General features: G+C 37.6%; 2 long non-coding RNA genes and 1 pseudogene across 6 annotated transcripts in view; 2 read left to right on the plus strand and 1 right to left on the minus strand.

The window, feature by feature from the left end:
• The window catches only part of LOC144296973 (uncharacterized), a 333,399-nt gene that overhangs the window by 63,890 nt on the left and 252,373 nt on the right, over positions 1–17,136 (minus strand). For all 5 annotated transcript variants that reach the window (XR_013363944.1, XR_013363946.1, XR_013363943.1 and 2 more), the window contains exon 4: positions 184–369. This is a non-coding gene — a long non-coding RNA (uncharacterized LOC144296973). The remainder of the gene's footprint in view (positions 1–183; positions 370–17,136) is intronic.
• Positions 1–17,136, plus strand: part of LOC144296974 (uncharacterized) — a 65,833-nt gene that overhangs the window by 22,971 nt on the left and 25,726 nt on the right. The window lies entirely within an intron of this gene.
• On the plus strand, positions 14,425–16,684 carry LOC144297702 (serine/threonine-protein phosphatase 4 catalytic subunit pseudogene; annotated as a pseudogene).

Genomic DNA, 17,136 nt, shown 5'->3' on the forward strand with positions numbered 1-17,136 from the left:
GTAGGGATTATATATCAGAATTATATATCCATACCCTCTATTGTATAACTAGGCACTGTGATCCTCCAGTCCCATTATGGCAGAGGATACTTCATTCCAAAATTATGTTGGCATTGGCTATGGGACTTGTTTTGGTCAATGGTCTGTTAGTGGACTGAATGAGAACAAAAGCTTTCCACCTACTTGAATGGTTCAGTTTGGTTCTCTTGCACTCCTACCAGTCACCAAGAGAAGAATATTCCTTAGGTATCTCCCGTTTCAAGGAGAATGGAGAGCCATATAGAGTGGACCTGCAGCCAACCTGTAGCCCAGAGCCAAGATCAGCTGTTCTTCGTCCAGTCCCGAGAGCCCTAGTCAACCTAAGGACACCTGAGAGAGAAATAGACATATTCAGTTTTGTAAACCATGGAGTTTTGGATTGGCTTATTATACCACATTGCTGGAGTTACAGCTAATAAAACCAGTGATAAGTAATTTGAACTATAATCAAAAATAAAAACCAAGTCTCTATTATAGTCACTGAGCTTGTTGTTATTTAGGTTCTTATTAGCATTATTGTGGCAGTAGCTAAAAAAGCCCAGCCAGCAACAAATGGAAAATATAATAAAAATGAGATTCCAAACTTCCTAACAACCAAAAACTGTATTACTACATAAAAAATAGAAAAATAAAAAAATATCTAGTCATTAACCTAATGAAGAACACTGAAACTTCCATCATGTAATTTCTGTCGTGTAACATTAATTCTATCATGTAGTATAAAAGATAATGAGCGGAGGAATGTTCATTAATTTAAATGAATAATGCGGGCCCACGTTTTATAAGAACACATCCAACTAAAATGATTTATATGAATGGTATTAGAATGGTAGCATGTGAGTGGAGGGAAGCAAATGGATGTGGGAAAGGGAGACAGAAGGCAATCAGTCCATTGAATCAAAGCCTTTCGTTGTCAATTGATGGTGAAAGTCATAAACCAAGAAGTGTGTCACCTCAAGCCTCCATACCCAAAGTCCAAAACAAAACAAAAAACAAAGGGAAAATTAAAGCATCTCTTCTAGAGAATACTGAATACTAAGAAGAAACTATCACGCGTAATGTACGTACACAGAATACCATTTATAAAGTGAGAGAGAAAGTAAGCTTACTTTTTGATCAGTTAAATGTCTTCCAAAGCAGAGAGCAATAAGAAAGGGAGGGAAAAAAGCAGTATCTCATTTCTGTTTTTTTTTTTCCTTAAAACTTCTCATTCTATATTTGTACATATGACTATCTGTGTCTGGGTTTCCAGACACCTGGCTCTCTTCAACTAAGCACCAATAATTTCTACATCTGTACAAGTTGATGATAATCCTCATAATCAGCCAAATCCCTGTGAATGATCTTTGAGGATTGCAAGGGCCTACTTTACATCTGAGTTGGATTGCACAATCCATAATGGCCCATACAGCTGCTTAGGAGGAAGAAATATGTGCTATTTTGAAGGTGAAAAGGGATGAGAAGATAGGCCAGTCAGGAGGAGCACTGGGCAATTCCTTTGCATTCATGCTTTCCCCAGTGCTTGCTCACTCCTGGCTCTGGACCTTTAAGATAAAGAGGCTTCCTGGAACAGAAGTACATGGTGGGCAGTGGGCAGTGGGCAGTGTGGATCCTGGAATCCTGATCACATCACTCCTGCCTTTCCTTGGGAACCAATTTGCATCTACCTCGACACAACAAATACTTTCTCCCTGAAAAGTTATATATTAATAATAAGTGCAATGTAATGTGTACATTCTGTGCTTGGCCCAAGGCCAAGTACTCAGCTTATTCTCCTGTGGGTTTTTTACAGATAAAGAAACTGAGCTCAGAGAAGTTAATTTATCCAAGGCCCTGCAGTTAATTTTAAGAACTGGGGTATGTCTGATTCCAAGGACCCCGTGGGCTAGAGGATCCTGCCTGGGATCATTTACCATAACTGGTAAATGGCAGAAACCAGATTTAAATTGAGGTCTTGACTTCCACATTTTGGTTTTCACCACTCACTGAATAGTTGAGTTTATGAACAATGAGCGAAGCGATCAATCAGTGCTGTTTAAAGAGAAACATACTTGATTAATTTTGCCAGTGAATATTAAGAAATATGCTAATATCATGCTTTTTATTAGATTTGAGTTATAAATGTTACTGTTGCCAGAGGTTAAAGGCAGCATCAAGTCTTAAAACAACTGATTCAGAATAGGTTTTGGGTAGGGTACGACCCAGGGCAGGGACTGAAAGTAGGATGCCAAAGGGAGATTATAGCATAATCCTCCCACATAAAATATATTTTTTAAAAGATTTTATTTCTTTATTCATGAGAGACACAGAAAGAGGCAGAGACACAGGCAGAGGGAGAAGCAGGCTCCTCCCCATGGGGAGCCTGATGTGGGACTTTATCCCAGGACCTCGGGATCATGACCTGAGCAAGAGGCAGACACTCAACCACTGAGCCATCCAGGCATCCCCCACATTACCACTGTACATTAAGAAATATATTAGCTGGAATTAGAAACATGAATAGGAGTACTCTAAGATTAAATATTTTTCTGTGCCTCAGCTTATCCATATAATGAAAACAGTACTAGTACCTATCTCAGTGTTTAGGGGAAGGATTAAATGAGTTAACACAGGCAAAGTGCCTAGAACAGTGTCTGGCACATAGTGAGCACTTAATAATAGCTGTAAGTATTAATAATGTTATTGTTTCAGCCCTGCTTTAAAGGAACCAAACAGTAGGAGTCGGGGGGCGTAACAGTGAATAGTGCTTCCTGAAATGGCAAAGGGTACGTCACATCAAATTAAGAAATGAAAAAAGCAAAATTATATCCCCTCTTCCAAAATGTTTATTTTTCTAACATATGGATACCAAAGCTTTGAGAAACTAGTTTTTAAAAATCCAACAAAAATCTAAAGTGTGTCTCTATTCTTTAAATTCACAACCACTTCTCAGGCAGAGAGAGGAGTGGCTATATCCAGTCCTTGTGGGAAAAGCAGGCCTGAATGAGTGTCCTTTCTAAGGTTCTGTTCCACATGACCTTCTTGCGACCTGAGAATGTCACTTGATGCCATTTTTCTCATTCAAATCCACTGCGAATCTGGATAAAACCAGTTCCTTACAGAAATCCAGATGCTGCCTCTAACCCAAACTGCGCCCCATGAGTACATCATGGCCTCCTGCTCCCGCTCTGTAGTCAAGGCAATAGCAGTTGATATCTTAATTGCTGCTATCTGGCAGAGAAAGCATACACCTGTTGACGGACTGGCTCAAAACAATTTTCAAGAGGAACTTCAAATGGAAGACAAGATTCTTCCAGGCCAGCACCACCTCAGCTAGGCTACTGAAAGGAAGACCCAGTGCCCCGGGTTGATAGGATGCCTTTTCCAATGAGCACAGGTGCAAGTCACCATTTCTCCGGACTGATGTGTGGTCAGCACGTCCTCAGACAATATTAGAATAGGAAATCCCACAGAGACCTGCTAGAAATCCTCTCACTAGGACAATAGTTCCAGTCTGTGAATAATGCCTGGATAATATATTTATAAAAGATGTTGGAGATTTTCGACCTTGGCAAATGATATATGTTTAGAAATCCATCCTTAAGTGAACACATATTGTAAACAGGCAGGTCAGCTTAACAGGGATATCCTGTAAAATGTCCTTAATAAATATACAATTAAGGAATAGGGCTTGATGGCTTTTCTAGATGGAATTTTGTTATAGCTACCTTCAAATCCGATAGCTCAGGTTTGTTTGTTGAAGCTTCTTCTGACCTCAGGAGAATTACTTTATTTCCCAACTGCTACCACAAGCATTTATCTCATTCGGTTTTTTCTTGGTTTTCCAAAGTCTAATTGGGCCAGCTCTACCTACATGTGTTCAGCTTTCTAGTGATTTATTTCATATGTTCCTTCTGCTTATTTCAATTTGGCATTTGTTCCTATCATTCCCATATGTCAACAGGTTACTTTAAATTCAGCTATCTTATAGAGGCCCTGAAGATAACCATGATTTTCATACCAGTGAAAATAGTTATAGAAAAATAACTTCGGTATTTGGATGAGCTAATTAATTCCAAAGTGTTCATTTCCCACAGATCCTTAATTCCTGCACAAATGAAACTTGAGAAAACTTTCTCCCCATACAGGCCCTAATAGTATCAACTCCTTCTGTTTCTCAGACAGATCTTCTGTTTTCTTTTCTGTTCAACCCCAACTCTTTTTGGAAGAGTGATGATGCTGAGTGCTTCATAAACACCAGCAGCCAAAAGTGGAAGCATATGCTACTCAGAAGCCTTTATTGCCAAATTATATAGATCAGCTTCTTGACACTATTCTCTCACACGTATGGATCCCAGGACCAGCTGCACTCATTCATCTCCTTATAAAGGACTACCGTTCAACTGTTTTAATAAATGAAATGCTTTGAAATGCCCCTTTCTTTAAGAAAATGATATATTCTTATTTTATTTTTAAAAAAGACATAGCATCATTTAAATATGAAAATGTATTAATTTTACCAGTGAAATGATGACTAAATCTTCAAAAGACTTAGTTCCCATAAAAGATATAACACCAGCACTCTTGGTGGTGCTCAATTAATGAAGCATTTGATGGATACGGGGTACCAAGGCTATTTCAGCACAGAATAAGAACATCTGGGTACAAAGTGAAAAAGCCAAATATCATGATGCTTCAGTAGTTGACACCGAGTAGTCACATTTCGGGTAGAAATATTTCTCTTTTAACAAATCATTTCGTTATCTTAACATCTATATTAATAAGCTTATACAGCATTTGGTCTAAAGCACTTTCTAAACCCTTGGGTTCCCGTAACAGCTCTCCTGTCAAAGTGACATTAAATACATTTGACAGATGCAGCTGATGCCTACAGAGCCAGCTAGGTTTGACTGCCTCGTATCCCAGACCAGTGAGCGGGATGGCTTTGGCTTGATTTGTCACTGGAGCATCTCAACTTACTGCAGTATTACTAACAACGGGTATTGTACAACGTTCTGGTGTCCTCTTTTAAGCGGGGGATTTGGCTACACTTCAGAGCAAAGTAGTCATTTCTGTGGCTAGGGAAGCTTTGCAACCATTTTGATTGCATCGTGTTACCTTGTTAGTTCTTTGACAATAGCAGACAAATATTGCATTTGGGCTTTCCGTGTTGCTTGTGAGTAGTTACTGAATCTGACCTGCTTTTTAATGCAAACATTATGCAGACTGCAACCAGACAATGGAAAGTCTGTTTGCAACCTGAGCAGGGCTGGATGCAATCTTTCCCAGTGGGTATCTATCATTTCAGGTGCTGCTGAAGAATTCATTGTAGAATTTTCATTTTTCAACTGTTTGTTAGAATCACATACCAAGTCAAATTTAATTAGTTATATTCATCCGGCAGATGGTACAATATTCTATAATAAAGCCTAAATTCCTTTACTTAATTGAGTAATGCATTTCATATGATCTCTTTCACAAATTTCAAAACTGATTCTCCTTAAGCAGGCCTGCACACTATTTGGATGCAGGCCCAAACAGGTTAAAATTGATTTAATACTTTCCCCCCAAAGAACATTATGTAAATGAAAGGAAGTCTGCCCTGAGTGACTTATTTTAATGTCTGCTTCTACATAAATTACATCTGCATCTGGGACAAAGAAGTGGGAGTAAGATTATGTGGGAACAAATTTCTGAAATTTTGAATGCAACATGTTACAGAGATGGTCACATTTAAATGAATACAATTTGTTTCACACTGGAATAACTTAATGTCCATTATCAGTTTGTTGAAACCGTCTTTGATAATATTAAACACATTCGTCATAGCCATACCGATTTTGCTTCCAGGACAGCCAATTAATCTGAACATTAGAACTAGAGTGGAGGGTCTATCTCTATATATTATACATTATTATAGGCATTATAGGCATCTGTAGTGCCCAAACCATTTTTGGACAACACGGATCAATGGAATATTGCATTCTTGGTAGATCTTGAATTGCTGCTTTACCACCTAACAGTCAAAAGGGATTTCATTCTCCCCTAAATATTGTTACCATTACATCAGGCATCTGCCCACTTTTCCCTCAAGTGAAAACGTGATTTGAAACATGCTAAATTTTCCCAGCCTATATCAACAACCCATAAAAAGGTATGAGCTGATTCATCAAATGCCGGAAGTGGAAGAAATTTTATGCGTCTCTTATTCCAGAGACAGTAAATATTCTGCACATATGCTGGAATTGCTTTGCTCTAGCACCTACTGTAATGATGGTACATGTGGCTTCTCACCCTCTCTGCCGAAGCCCTCCAGTCACGAAGTGAATCCTATTTGCCATACTTTTCTCTTTTATTATGCTCATAAGGAAATTAAGGCACGGGATCCCTGGGTGGCGCAGTGGTTTAGCGCCTGCCTTTGGCCCAGGGCACGATCCTGGAGACCCAGGATCAAATCCCACGTCGGGCTCCCGGTGCATGGAGCCTGCTTCTCCCTCTGCCTGTGTCTCTGCCTCTCTCTCTCTCTCTCTCTATCATAAATAAATAAAAATTGAAAAAAAAAAAAAGAAATTAAGGCACAAAGACTTGCAGTAGAACCCTTTAACTTAATGACAGAGGTGACTAAATCCAAGAAAAGACTAATAAATATCTCAACTCCTAGCTAGATATCTTCCCCACTGCATTATGTTACCTCCTGAATGAAAAATTCTAGGGTCCAGATTGATGGGGAGGAAACATAACTTTCCTCTATGCTTTTATCTTGAGTAGCTGGGGCTTACAAATTAAACTGACACAAAACAGATTAATGGGGGAAAAGGTTGCAGGTTTTATTTTTATTCATTTATTTGACACAGAGAAAGAGAGTGCAAAAGCAAGGGGAGTGGCAGAGAGAAAGGGAGAAGCAGACCTCCCACTGAGCAGGGAGACCAATGTGGGCTCTATCCCAAGACCCTGGGATCATGACCTGAGCTGAAGGCAGACGCTTCACTGACTGAGCTACACAGGCACCCTGGATGCGGGTTTTATTGTTGTGAATATTTTTTTAGGTGCATAGCAGAAGTAGCAGAAAGGAAGTGAAAACTCGAAGAACTGAGTAGTCTAGGAAATTATATACCATTTTAACAAAGGGCAATAAATTGTGGAGAAGTGGCTAGAAAGTGGAAAGGGGACTCTGGATTCTAATGGTGATAAATTGTGAGAGAGTGAGTAGGAAATACACAGGAAATAAGTATCATGGAAGATAAAGTTTGTTTATATGGATTCATCTTAGTATGACTCCCTGTCTCTGATTATAAGAGCTGGGCTCCTCTTCCTGGGTACCTTCCTCAGAGCAGAATTTCTGCCCCAATTTTAGACATATAAGGGGGGGGGCAGGAACTCTTCTTGCATATCTTTTAATTCTCAGTTGCCTTCAGCTTAAAATAATTATTATGCCAAAATGACATATTTGGGGATAGCATAGTCTGATCCCCTTTAAACTCTAGACAGTGAGGATATATAACCATTATGGTTTCAAGTTTCTTAGCTAACTTAGTGAACAAAGTAAGCAATCCTTCCAGGCACAACCACCAGCCATTTGCCTACCATCACACCACCACTCCATGCCACCCCCAGCCACTTAATCTCTGGGTTGTCTTTCTGGGTCTTGCCACTTAAAGTTTCTATGTTACAGCTTTACTTGTCATCTTTAAATTATCTATTACTTTTAATTCTTTTAGTTTCTAGATGGAAAAGATTCTACTTATCTGAGCCTTTTGTATGTCTCTTATGGACCTATTGCTTCAAGTTCTTCATCAAGCAGTTCCCTGACTCCAGGTTTACTGTATTAGAGTGTACTATACAGGCTGATCTCTGAGAAACCCAAGTGAAGTGCAAAAATCATGTATTTAAGGAGATACCTTTGAATCCATTCCTTGTTCTGATAAATACTGGCAGCAAGACTTTAAGCAGAACAATTATGGACACTAAATTTCCATGCATGGATGTCACCTAGGCCAGAGTTGAGGCTCAGTTAATGGTGCAAATTTGATGATGTTGTTGTTGATGATGATATTGACTAGTGGCAATATACTACTCTGTTTTACATAGTTTTCTCCGAAAGAACCTAGTTATAATTATCTATAGATTTCTTCCTTTCTCCTACTCCTTCCCCCATGCTTCCCCCTTATAAACACATCAGACACAACCATACTTAAATACTTACAATATTCACTTATTTAGGAAAGGCAACTCTGTCTAGGCCCAGAGAGATTTCACTGACTTTATTACATGCTAAGATGTAACATTTAAATATCTTACACAAAAGTCAACTTAGTTATCTCTTCCTCTAGGTATCAGTACCTAACAAGGTAGACGACCAGCACCTGGTATCCAAAGGCTGTACTAATCTCTGTTGTCTCTTTAGTCATATTTCTTCCCTCTAAATTCTAATCTCCTTTGGAAAAGAGTTTGTGTTTAGTGCAGTGTGTCTTGCATCATAGTAGGCAATTATTTCTTAAAGAATAAGTGAATTAATGTTATCTGGGATGGAAGGTAGGGAAAAATAAGGAGGCCAATTCCCCAGCCACTATGATTTGGGGATAATGAATATTTGGAAATTACTTGGACAAAAAATGAAAATTATTAAATTTATAGTGATTAAATTGAAGCTATCTAATTGACCCTTTTCACTTTGAAAAACAAATAGCTGATATAACAAGTTCCCATTTAGTTGCATTTAAGCAAAAAGATGTGTTTTCTTTTCTTTTTTTTTTTTAATGAAAAGCCAAAGCACTGGATGATTCATATTTCTAGGAAAATATTCCTATAGGCATTTTCATCTCTGAATAAACATTCATCTTCAAAAGTATGTTTTTAATAAAATGGAAGACCAGTGCATTTATTTTATGATGTTTCTTGATGAACAGGTTCCAGAGATTTTTTTAAAAAAGGTCTGTAGGGCTCACTCTAGGCAAACATGTGTCATAGGGAAAGCTTGTCTTTACTTTCTATACACAGAACCTGAACCAATCAATCCTACTAGCATTAGAGAAGATGGTATAATAGTGCTATGACTTAGAGAGATACCAGGAAGGGCTCCAGTGAACTTCTTGGCATAATGAACTGGTAATAAAAATCCTACCATTAGACTTGCATCCTTTTGACAACCCATTTATCTCTCTGTTACAATGAAGATAACTCTGTTCTAGGAGGGAAATATTTATTATGTTCTTTTTCAGGAAACATTTTGATTGAGGGCAAGTTCAAAAGCATGCCACAGACTGGGAGAGGGTATTTCCTATATGCATTCAATAAATAATTCATAGATACAATGAATATACTAAAAATATTTAAGGAAACGTAGATAACCCAACAGACAAAAAGGGCAAATGGCTTGAACAGACATTTACAATACAGGCTATTCTGGCCAGGCCTATCCTAGCTTAATAGGAAACCTTCCAAAAGATCAAATTTGTCTCCAAGTCAATCACTGCATCCTGGAACAAACCTCCAAAGTAATTATAGAAATACAAAAATATCCAGCACTTGAAAGGCTAAAATTTATACTATCTAGCATTCAATCAAAAATTACCAAGTGTGCAAAGAAGCAGAAAAATATCCCTAATGCAGAGAAAATGCAACCAATACAAAAAGACCCAGGAATTAAATTGCTCAAGAGATAGTATAAAACAATATTGAAATAGCTTCTTTTTTTAAAAGAGAGAGTAGGGAGGGGCAGAGGAAGAGAATCTTGAGCAGACTACCCAGTGAGTGCAGAACCCAGCTTGGGGCTTGATCTCACCACCCTGAGATCATGATCCAAACTGAAACTAAGAGTCAGATGCTTAATGGACTAAGCCACCCAGAAGCCCCCGAAAGAGCTTTTAAAACTGTATTCCATATGTCTAAGAAGGTAAAAGAAAGCATAGTATGTTAATGAGAGACTGGAAGATAAAATAAAAATGAGCAAAATGAGAATTCTAAAATTCTAGAGAGAAAAAAAAAATTGGGGAAAGAAAAATAAACCAAATGGGATTAATAGGATGTTAGGGGTTGCAGAAGAAAAAAAACACAGTCGACTTGAAGGCCTAACAAAAAACTTTGCAATAATATTCAACACAGAAAAAATATGGTCAAAACAAAAGTAATCTGTGGTACAACTTCAGCCACCACAAGAAATATGAAGAAATTGACACCAAGACATGTTACAGTCAAATGACTTAAAATGAAAAAAAAATTAAAGCAGTTAGAAGAAAAACTACAAACATTATGTACATGGGAACAGAGATATCAGTGATTGCTCTGGTGGAGGGGAGGAAAGGAGGCACAAGATGGAATAATTACAAAAGGACATAAGGAAAGTTTTAGCAATGATAAATATATTCATTGTCTTGATTGTGATGATGGTTTCATGGGTGTATACATGTCAAAACTTATCAAATTGTACATTTTAAATATGTGCAGCTTATATATCAATTATATCTCAATAAGGCTATTAATAACTTCATAATGAGAAATTATTACACAGCTACTAAAGTAGATAAAATTAAAAAACAGTACCAAGTATTAGCAAAAGTGAAATTCTCACAGTTATGAGAGCATAATAAATAAACTACTTTGGGGGTGACTGGGTGGCTCAGTTGGTCAAGCATCTGACTTGATTTTGGCTCAGGTCATGATCTCAAGGTCAGGAGATTGAGCCCCTCAGCGGGCTCTGCACACTGAGTATGGAGCTGCTAAAGATTCTCACTCTTCCTCTCCTGCTGTTCTCTTTCTCTAAAAAATAAATAAAATAAAACCACTTTGGAATATTCTTTGACTTTGTATCCTAAAGCTGAACTTGTAGCATATGATATCCGCCAATTATACTACTAAGGATATAGCCAGGAGAAATAAATGTATATGTCTACCAAATTACTTGTGCATGAGTAGGACTACTCATAATAGTTCCCCCCTTGGAAAATCTCAAAGTCCAACAAAAATAGAGCGGGTAAAGTATGGCATATTCATAATATAAAAAAAAAAAAAAACGTACGGAAAGTGAAGGCAAGACTGCTAAACATAACCATCTGGATGACTCTCAGAGACATAATGTTTAGCAGTAATGAAAGAGTATATATCATATGATCCCAACTATATAAAGTTCAAAATAGGCACAACTAATTTAGGTGATAGAAATCATAATGATGGTTCCCTTTATGGGAGGAAGTAACTGGGAGGGAGAACTGGGGCACTTGGGGCGATTATGTTATATTTCACGATCTGGGTACTGGTAATGCATATGTGTCTAATTAAAATTTAAAAGTAAAATACATTTTATAAGAGATCCACAAAACAAAAGAACATAAAGTAGACATTTAAAATTTTTTGTTTATGGTGGGGAGGGGAAAGAGAGAGATGGAAATTTTTAAAAGTGGAAGGAAGGGATTTAACTGTGGTTTGTCTCCTTATGAAGAAGAATAATTCACATTTATAAAATGTACTGTTAGGTATGAAGTAGTATGTGCCAGGCATTCTTAGTTTTTCAGGCCCAAATCTATCCTTACCTAAATGTCTATGCTTGCTACATGCCTCCCATCCAATCTTTTTACTACCGTATTCCCCATTAACAATGACAAAAAAAAAAAAAAAAGTCACATTAATTATTTGGTAGTAAAACTAGATAATAGGTATAGTTTCAAACACATTTTATTATTTTTTATTTTTTTAAAATATTTTATTTATTTATTCATGAGAGACACACAGAGAGAGGCAGGGACATAGGCAAAGGGAGGAGCAGGCTCCCTGCATTGGAGGGAGGACTCGAGTTCCATTGATGTGGGACTTGATCCCAGGACTCCAGGATCAAACCCTGAGCTGAAGGCAGGTGCTTTAGCCACCAAGCCACCCAGGGATCCCTCAAACACATTTTAAAGAAATCCTGAAATCCTTCAACCAATTTGGCAATATCCCTAGAACTCTCATGTATTTAATTACATAATTTGTCCTCAAAATCCATACTCCATACTTTCATACACCTTTTTTATAAAATTCTGAAGCTACTACATGTCTCAATAATAGGCAGCACACTAATTAGGAATTCCTAAAGAAAATTTCAGATTCCTGAAGAAAGTTTAACTGTGAGCCCCCTTAAAATCTATAAAGTGCACAATCATGGGTGCCTGACTGGCTCAGTTGGGAGAGCATGTGATTCCTGATTTTGGGGTTGTGAGTTCAAGCCCCACGTTGGGTGTAGATATTAGTTAAAAATTAAAAAAAAAAAAAAGGATGCCTGGGTGGCTCAGTGGTTGAGCATCTGCCTTCAGCTCTGGGCATGATCCTGGGATCCCAGGATGGAGTCCCACATCGGGCTCCCTGTGGGGAGCCGTCTTTCTCTGCCTGTGTCTCTGCCTCTCTCTCTGTGTCTGTCATGAATAAATACAATCTTTAAAAAAACTTAAAAAATACACAATGAGAAACAGAACTTATAAATCCTAAATCTAAACGAAGATTTCCTATTGAGAATGGAAATATTTATAACTCCCTAAATTTCTAGTGTACTTTTAAATGTTCAGACATGGAGAGCCTGGTCATACTTTTGACTCCATTCTCATCCTTCTCCACCATTCACCTTCAACAGATGGATAAGGATGTGTGTTATATATGAGTATATTATTTAATGGAATATTATTCAGCCCATGAGAGAGATTGGGTATGACAACATGGATGGACCTTTAGGGCATTATGCTAAGTGTGGTAAGTCCGAGAAAGACAAATACTGTATGGTATCACTTACACGTAGAGTCTATAAATGCAAACTCCTAGAATCACAAAGTAGAAAGGTGATTATGACAGGATGGGGGGAATGGGGAAATGTTGGTCACAGGGTACAAACCTGTGACTATAAGATGAGTAAGCCCCGAGGATCTAATGTACAGCATGGGAACTGTAATTCACGATACTGTATTATGTACTGAAGAGAGTACATCTTAAATGTTTCACCATCAAAAAGAAATGATAATTATGAGACGTGATGGAGTTGTTAGCCAACACTGTGGTGGTAATCACTCACTTTACAAGATATAAACGTATCAAATCAACATGCTGTACGCCTTAAATTTATACAATGCTACATGCCAGTTATATCTTAGTAAAGCTGGGAAACAGTAGGAAAGCCTAAATACAGATAAATGATAGGAGATATATTCATGTGCTGATGGATCATACAGCCATTAAAAAAGAAAAGAACTGTAAAAAATTTAGAATTTTATGGATTATCAGTCGGAATACCAAACAGAAAACTAGAGTCAAATAATAATGGAATTTTTTCCTATACAAATTCAGCTGTGAACTTATTATGAGCATCAAATTGCAGAAAAGAATACTTAAACTATTATATCAAAGTTTGAAACAAGTGAGAGTAGGCTCCTATTCTGACAGAATCAGATTACATATTACAGTATCTTTAATCCTCTAAGGCAAGGCAAGAAGTAACATTAAAGAAAGGTGTTTGTACAGAATTCCATGGGAAATTTAACTCAAGTAATAGATTTCTATAATAAAATGACACTTTATTAAATTACCGCAGTGTTCACTGCCAGGCATGAAATACATATTCAATATTATAAAATCAGCTTAAATTTGGGTGCTATAACATTCCAGCACTGAAAATATAGTCGTGTCTGCCTTTGAATATAATCTCCCTATATAGATGTCTGCCATCTAGTCTGGCTTTAGATGTCAAATGCAAATATTTCAAATTTGTTAAAATGAAGGTTTCCCTAATGGTGAATGAGGTAATTTTGTCCTTATACTTCCTTGTCACTGATAATTAAACTTAGCTTCTTGCAAGACGATACTTTTAAAATGACTTCCTTATACCCACACAAAACACTTATTAATTCAGCTCAGAACATTTTATGACTTTATGTGAGCTCTAAATCCTAGCAGTTAGAGATACATAAACAGCACAAAAACCCATGTCTTATGCAGTGTTTAGCAAACCATAATTGTTCTCTCTTTGGCATTTGCTTCCTATCTTATATATCTCCTAATCCTTGATGTGCACATTGAAAATGTCACCAAGTCCTCTGAAATTAATCACATCTCCACACTTGAACCAGACAAACTTTATTTGCCTGAGTCACACATATTCAGAGACTTCCAAACTCCAGAAAGTTCCTTAAATTTGTATTAAGTGACTAAAAAAATAAGACAAAAAGACATACACTTGCCCTGGTAGAAACAACATTGTTTTGTGAGAAATGTTTTCTGGAAGATTAGGAAGAAACCTTTAAAACAAACATACTTTCCAACATATTGCAGAATTATTAGACTTTGGTTAGATTATTCTTTTGTTGGGGTGGGATAACGTATTAGAGAAAGTAGGCCTCTCAAGGCAGAGCAGTAAGAAGAAAGATCAATACATATTGACACTCTTCTGTGAAGATGGTATATAAAAAGAAGATGGGAAAACAAACTGTGGACCGAGACACCATCAATCTTTTTCATCATTGTGCCGTCAGATCTGGCCAAGACAGCAAAGCAAAGAGATGAGTTCCTCTTCTCTTACTTCTGATGTTATGAAGGTAGTTTGCTTTTAAGCTATTTTGTTGAGTGCTAATTTATTCCCTATGTAAAGAACCTAATTTACATCATGATTATTTGTTATGCTCTAAAGATAGATAATTGTTCTCACCTTTTCTCTCCCTTAACTTAGCTTTTTAGTACCTTTTCTGGAGTCTCATAGATGATGTTGTCGTTTTAAAAATACTTTCAGGAAGCTATCTATCCATTTTGTGAGTCAAAGTCCATGAAATGTGTTACTATCAGAATTTATACAATTGTTTTGTCTGTATTTGGCTACCATAAATTTTGTCAACAGTCACTGATACTGAATGTGGACCATCCTAGACAAATGGTAGGTGCCAACTTCTAGTCCAAACAGTAGACACGCATACATGCACACATAGACCCTACTGAAAACATTTATCATAACAGTACAAAATTACTTGGCAGAATTAATTTCAATTCTCTGAAATTTTGAATTACCTATTAAACCCTCTTCCTCTGCAAATTAGCAATTAAGGAAAAGAAGAATGTATATGCAATGCATCATAATTCTATTTTTAACCTTCATTGAAAAATATGGCCGAACCCATTAATTCAAACGAGAGGAAAATTGTTCCATGCCATTGTTTATTTTCAGAAGAACTTAATATCTTCATTTAAATTCAAAACACGATAATGTAAGACAAAGTCTCATCCCTTATATTCATATATGTTAATGTAAGTTATTGCCTAATCACCTACTTAGGATTATCTATACATTTTTTTTTGTTTTCTTGTTTCTTACAGGAAGCCATTTTTCAAGGAATACAATTCTCTGCAGTATTGGCTTTGATAAAATGCATAACATGTGTTCCTATCCCTTATTATTAAATTACCATATTGTATTTACTTATAATATTTTCATAAAATATAATATTTCCTTGTAGGTGGGCATCTGTAAATGGTTTTTAAAGAGTTATCTGGTTTTTGAGGGGAGATAACTTGATGAACAAGTGATAGAATATAGGACATTGAATATGGACTAATAACAGAACCCACCCAAAAGAAGAAGAAATGGTTAAACAAAATCTGAAGATGAATGGAAATCAAGAGAAGCAGGGTGAGGAAGACTAGAGGTAAGAAGGAAGAAAAACTACAAAAAGATACGAGATGGAAGGTTAAGCAACATGGCAAGGGGTCAAAGTGTAAGGAAGCAGAAGTCAGGGAACCTGAGAGCCAGAGTCAGAATCACACACCATGGTGTGTGACAGCTTTGTCTGACCTGTGCAGAGGTTCCATTTGTGGGGCCAGGGTGAAGATCAGCGACCTTTATGGGCAGTCAGATGCCCTAAGATTATCTAAGAGAGTGAAGTCAAGAATCTGTGCACTAAGACAGGAGAGATCTTGGTAGAAGAGAGCAATGGGCAGAGGGCGGAGTCACCAGTCACAGTGTGGTGACGTCCTTGGACAATTCTGTGATTTTAAGTAGCTGTTTGGTGTGCATGGTGAGTGCCCGAGAGCAATGACCTTTCCTTAGGAGACTATGGATCATGGATTCTGGGCATTGAAGCATTCCTCCTGCTGCTGGTACTCAATGTTCAATGTGCTGACTATATCACCAAGATCCTGGGGAACCACAAGAGTCACCAGATCCCCTGGTCATATGGCTTCTATGATGAGTGCCTGCACAAATATGGCTTGGTCACCATGTGGTGCTACTGACCTGAGATCTTTGACTATCTTAGCCTCTCAGTCTTTGCATGCATGGGTGCTCTCTCCCTCCATCTAGACTCTAGACCATATTCAGATGACTGATTGAAAACAAGGGGTGCCTCACCATAGGGCCATGCTTTTGTCTGTGTGTGACCTGTTCTTGTCTGACCCTGAAGACAGCCCATGGGACTGGCTACCAATTTGGCAGTAACATGCAGCCAACAACATTGGCGTGATCTATTATGCCCACCAACTGGTGAGGGAAGGTTACAGGCAACACTTTAACGAAACTGTGCTCACTAAGCTGTTTCTATCATTGTGGGACTGCGGCAGCTATCTGGGAGCCAGATAAGCATCTCTAGAAAGATTTCATAATCTTTCAGGCTGCCTCACAAAAACATGGGGCATCCCCTCCTAGAAGCTTGTAGCCAACTACTGCAAGTGACCCTTTGGCCACTCCAGCAGGCCTTCAGACCACTGTGACTTTGCCTTTTTCTCCAGACAGAGGCTGGGCATTGGGACTGAGGGATTGTCCCTGTCTCTACCCTCCTGCTCAAAGAGGACACTTCAAGAACAAAGACTTTCTCTGGGGAGGCTTAGAGCCTCAAGTCCATGCTCCTCTCCCTTCTCCTTACTTGAACCATTAAGTTTCCAGTATTTTTTTCTTTTTCTGTTTTTAGATTAAAGTTTTGAGGAGAAAAAGTCATTGATTAAATTTTTAAATGAGTAGATTTAAAGGCAAATGCTAAATAAAAATATTTCAGGAGTTATTTTAATATGGATAATAATGAAAATGTGACTCTAATGACTATAATTCAGAATACCCCCATTCTGTTCCATACTTCTTTCTAATCAGGATCCCTGCTTTGAGATTCCCTGGCTTGCAAATTACTCTAG

The sequence above is a fragment of the Canis aureus genome, chromosome 25, assembly GCF_053574225.1.
Source record: "Canis aureus isolate CA01 chromosome 25, VMU_Caureus_v.1.0, whole genome shotgun sequence".
NCBI lineage: Eukaryota > Metazoa > Chordata > Mammalia > Carnivora > Canidae > Canis > Canis aureus.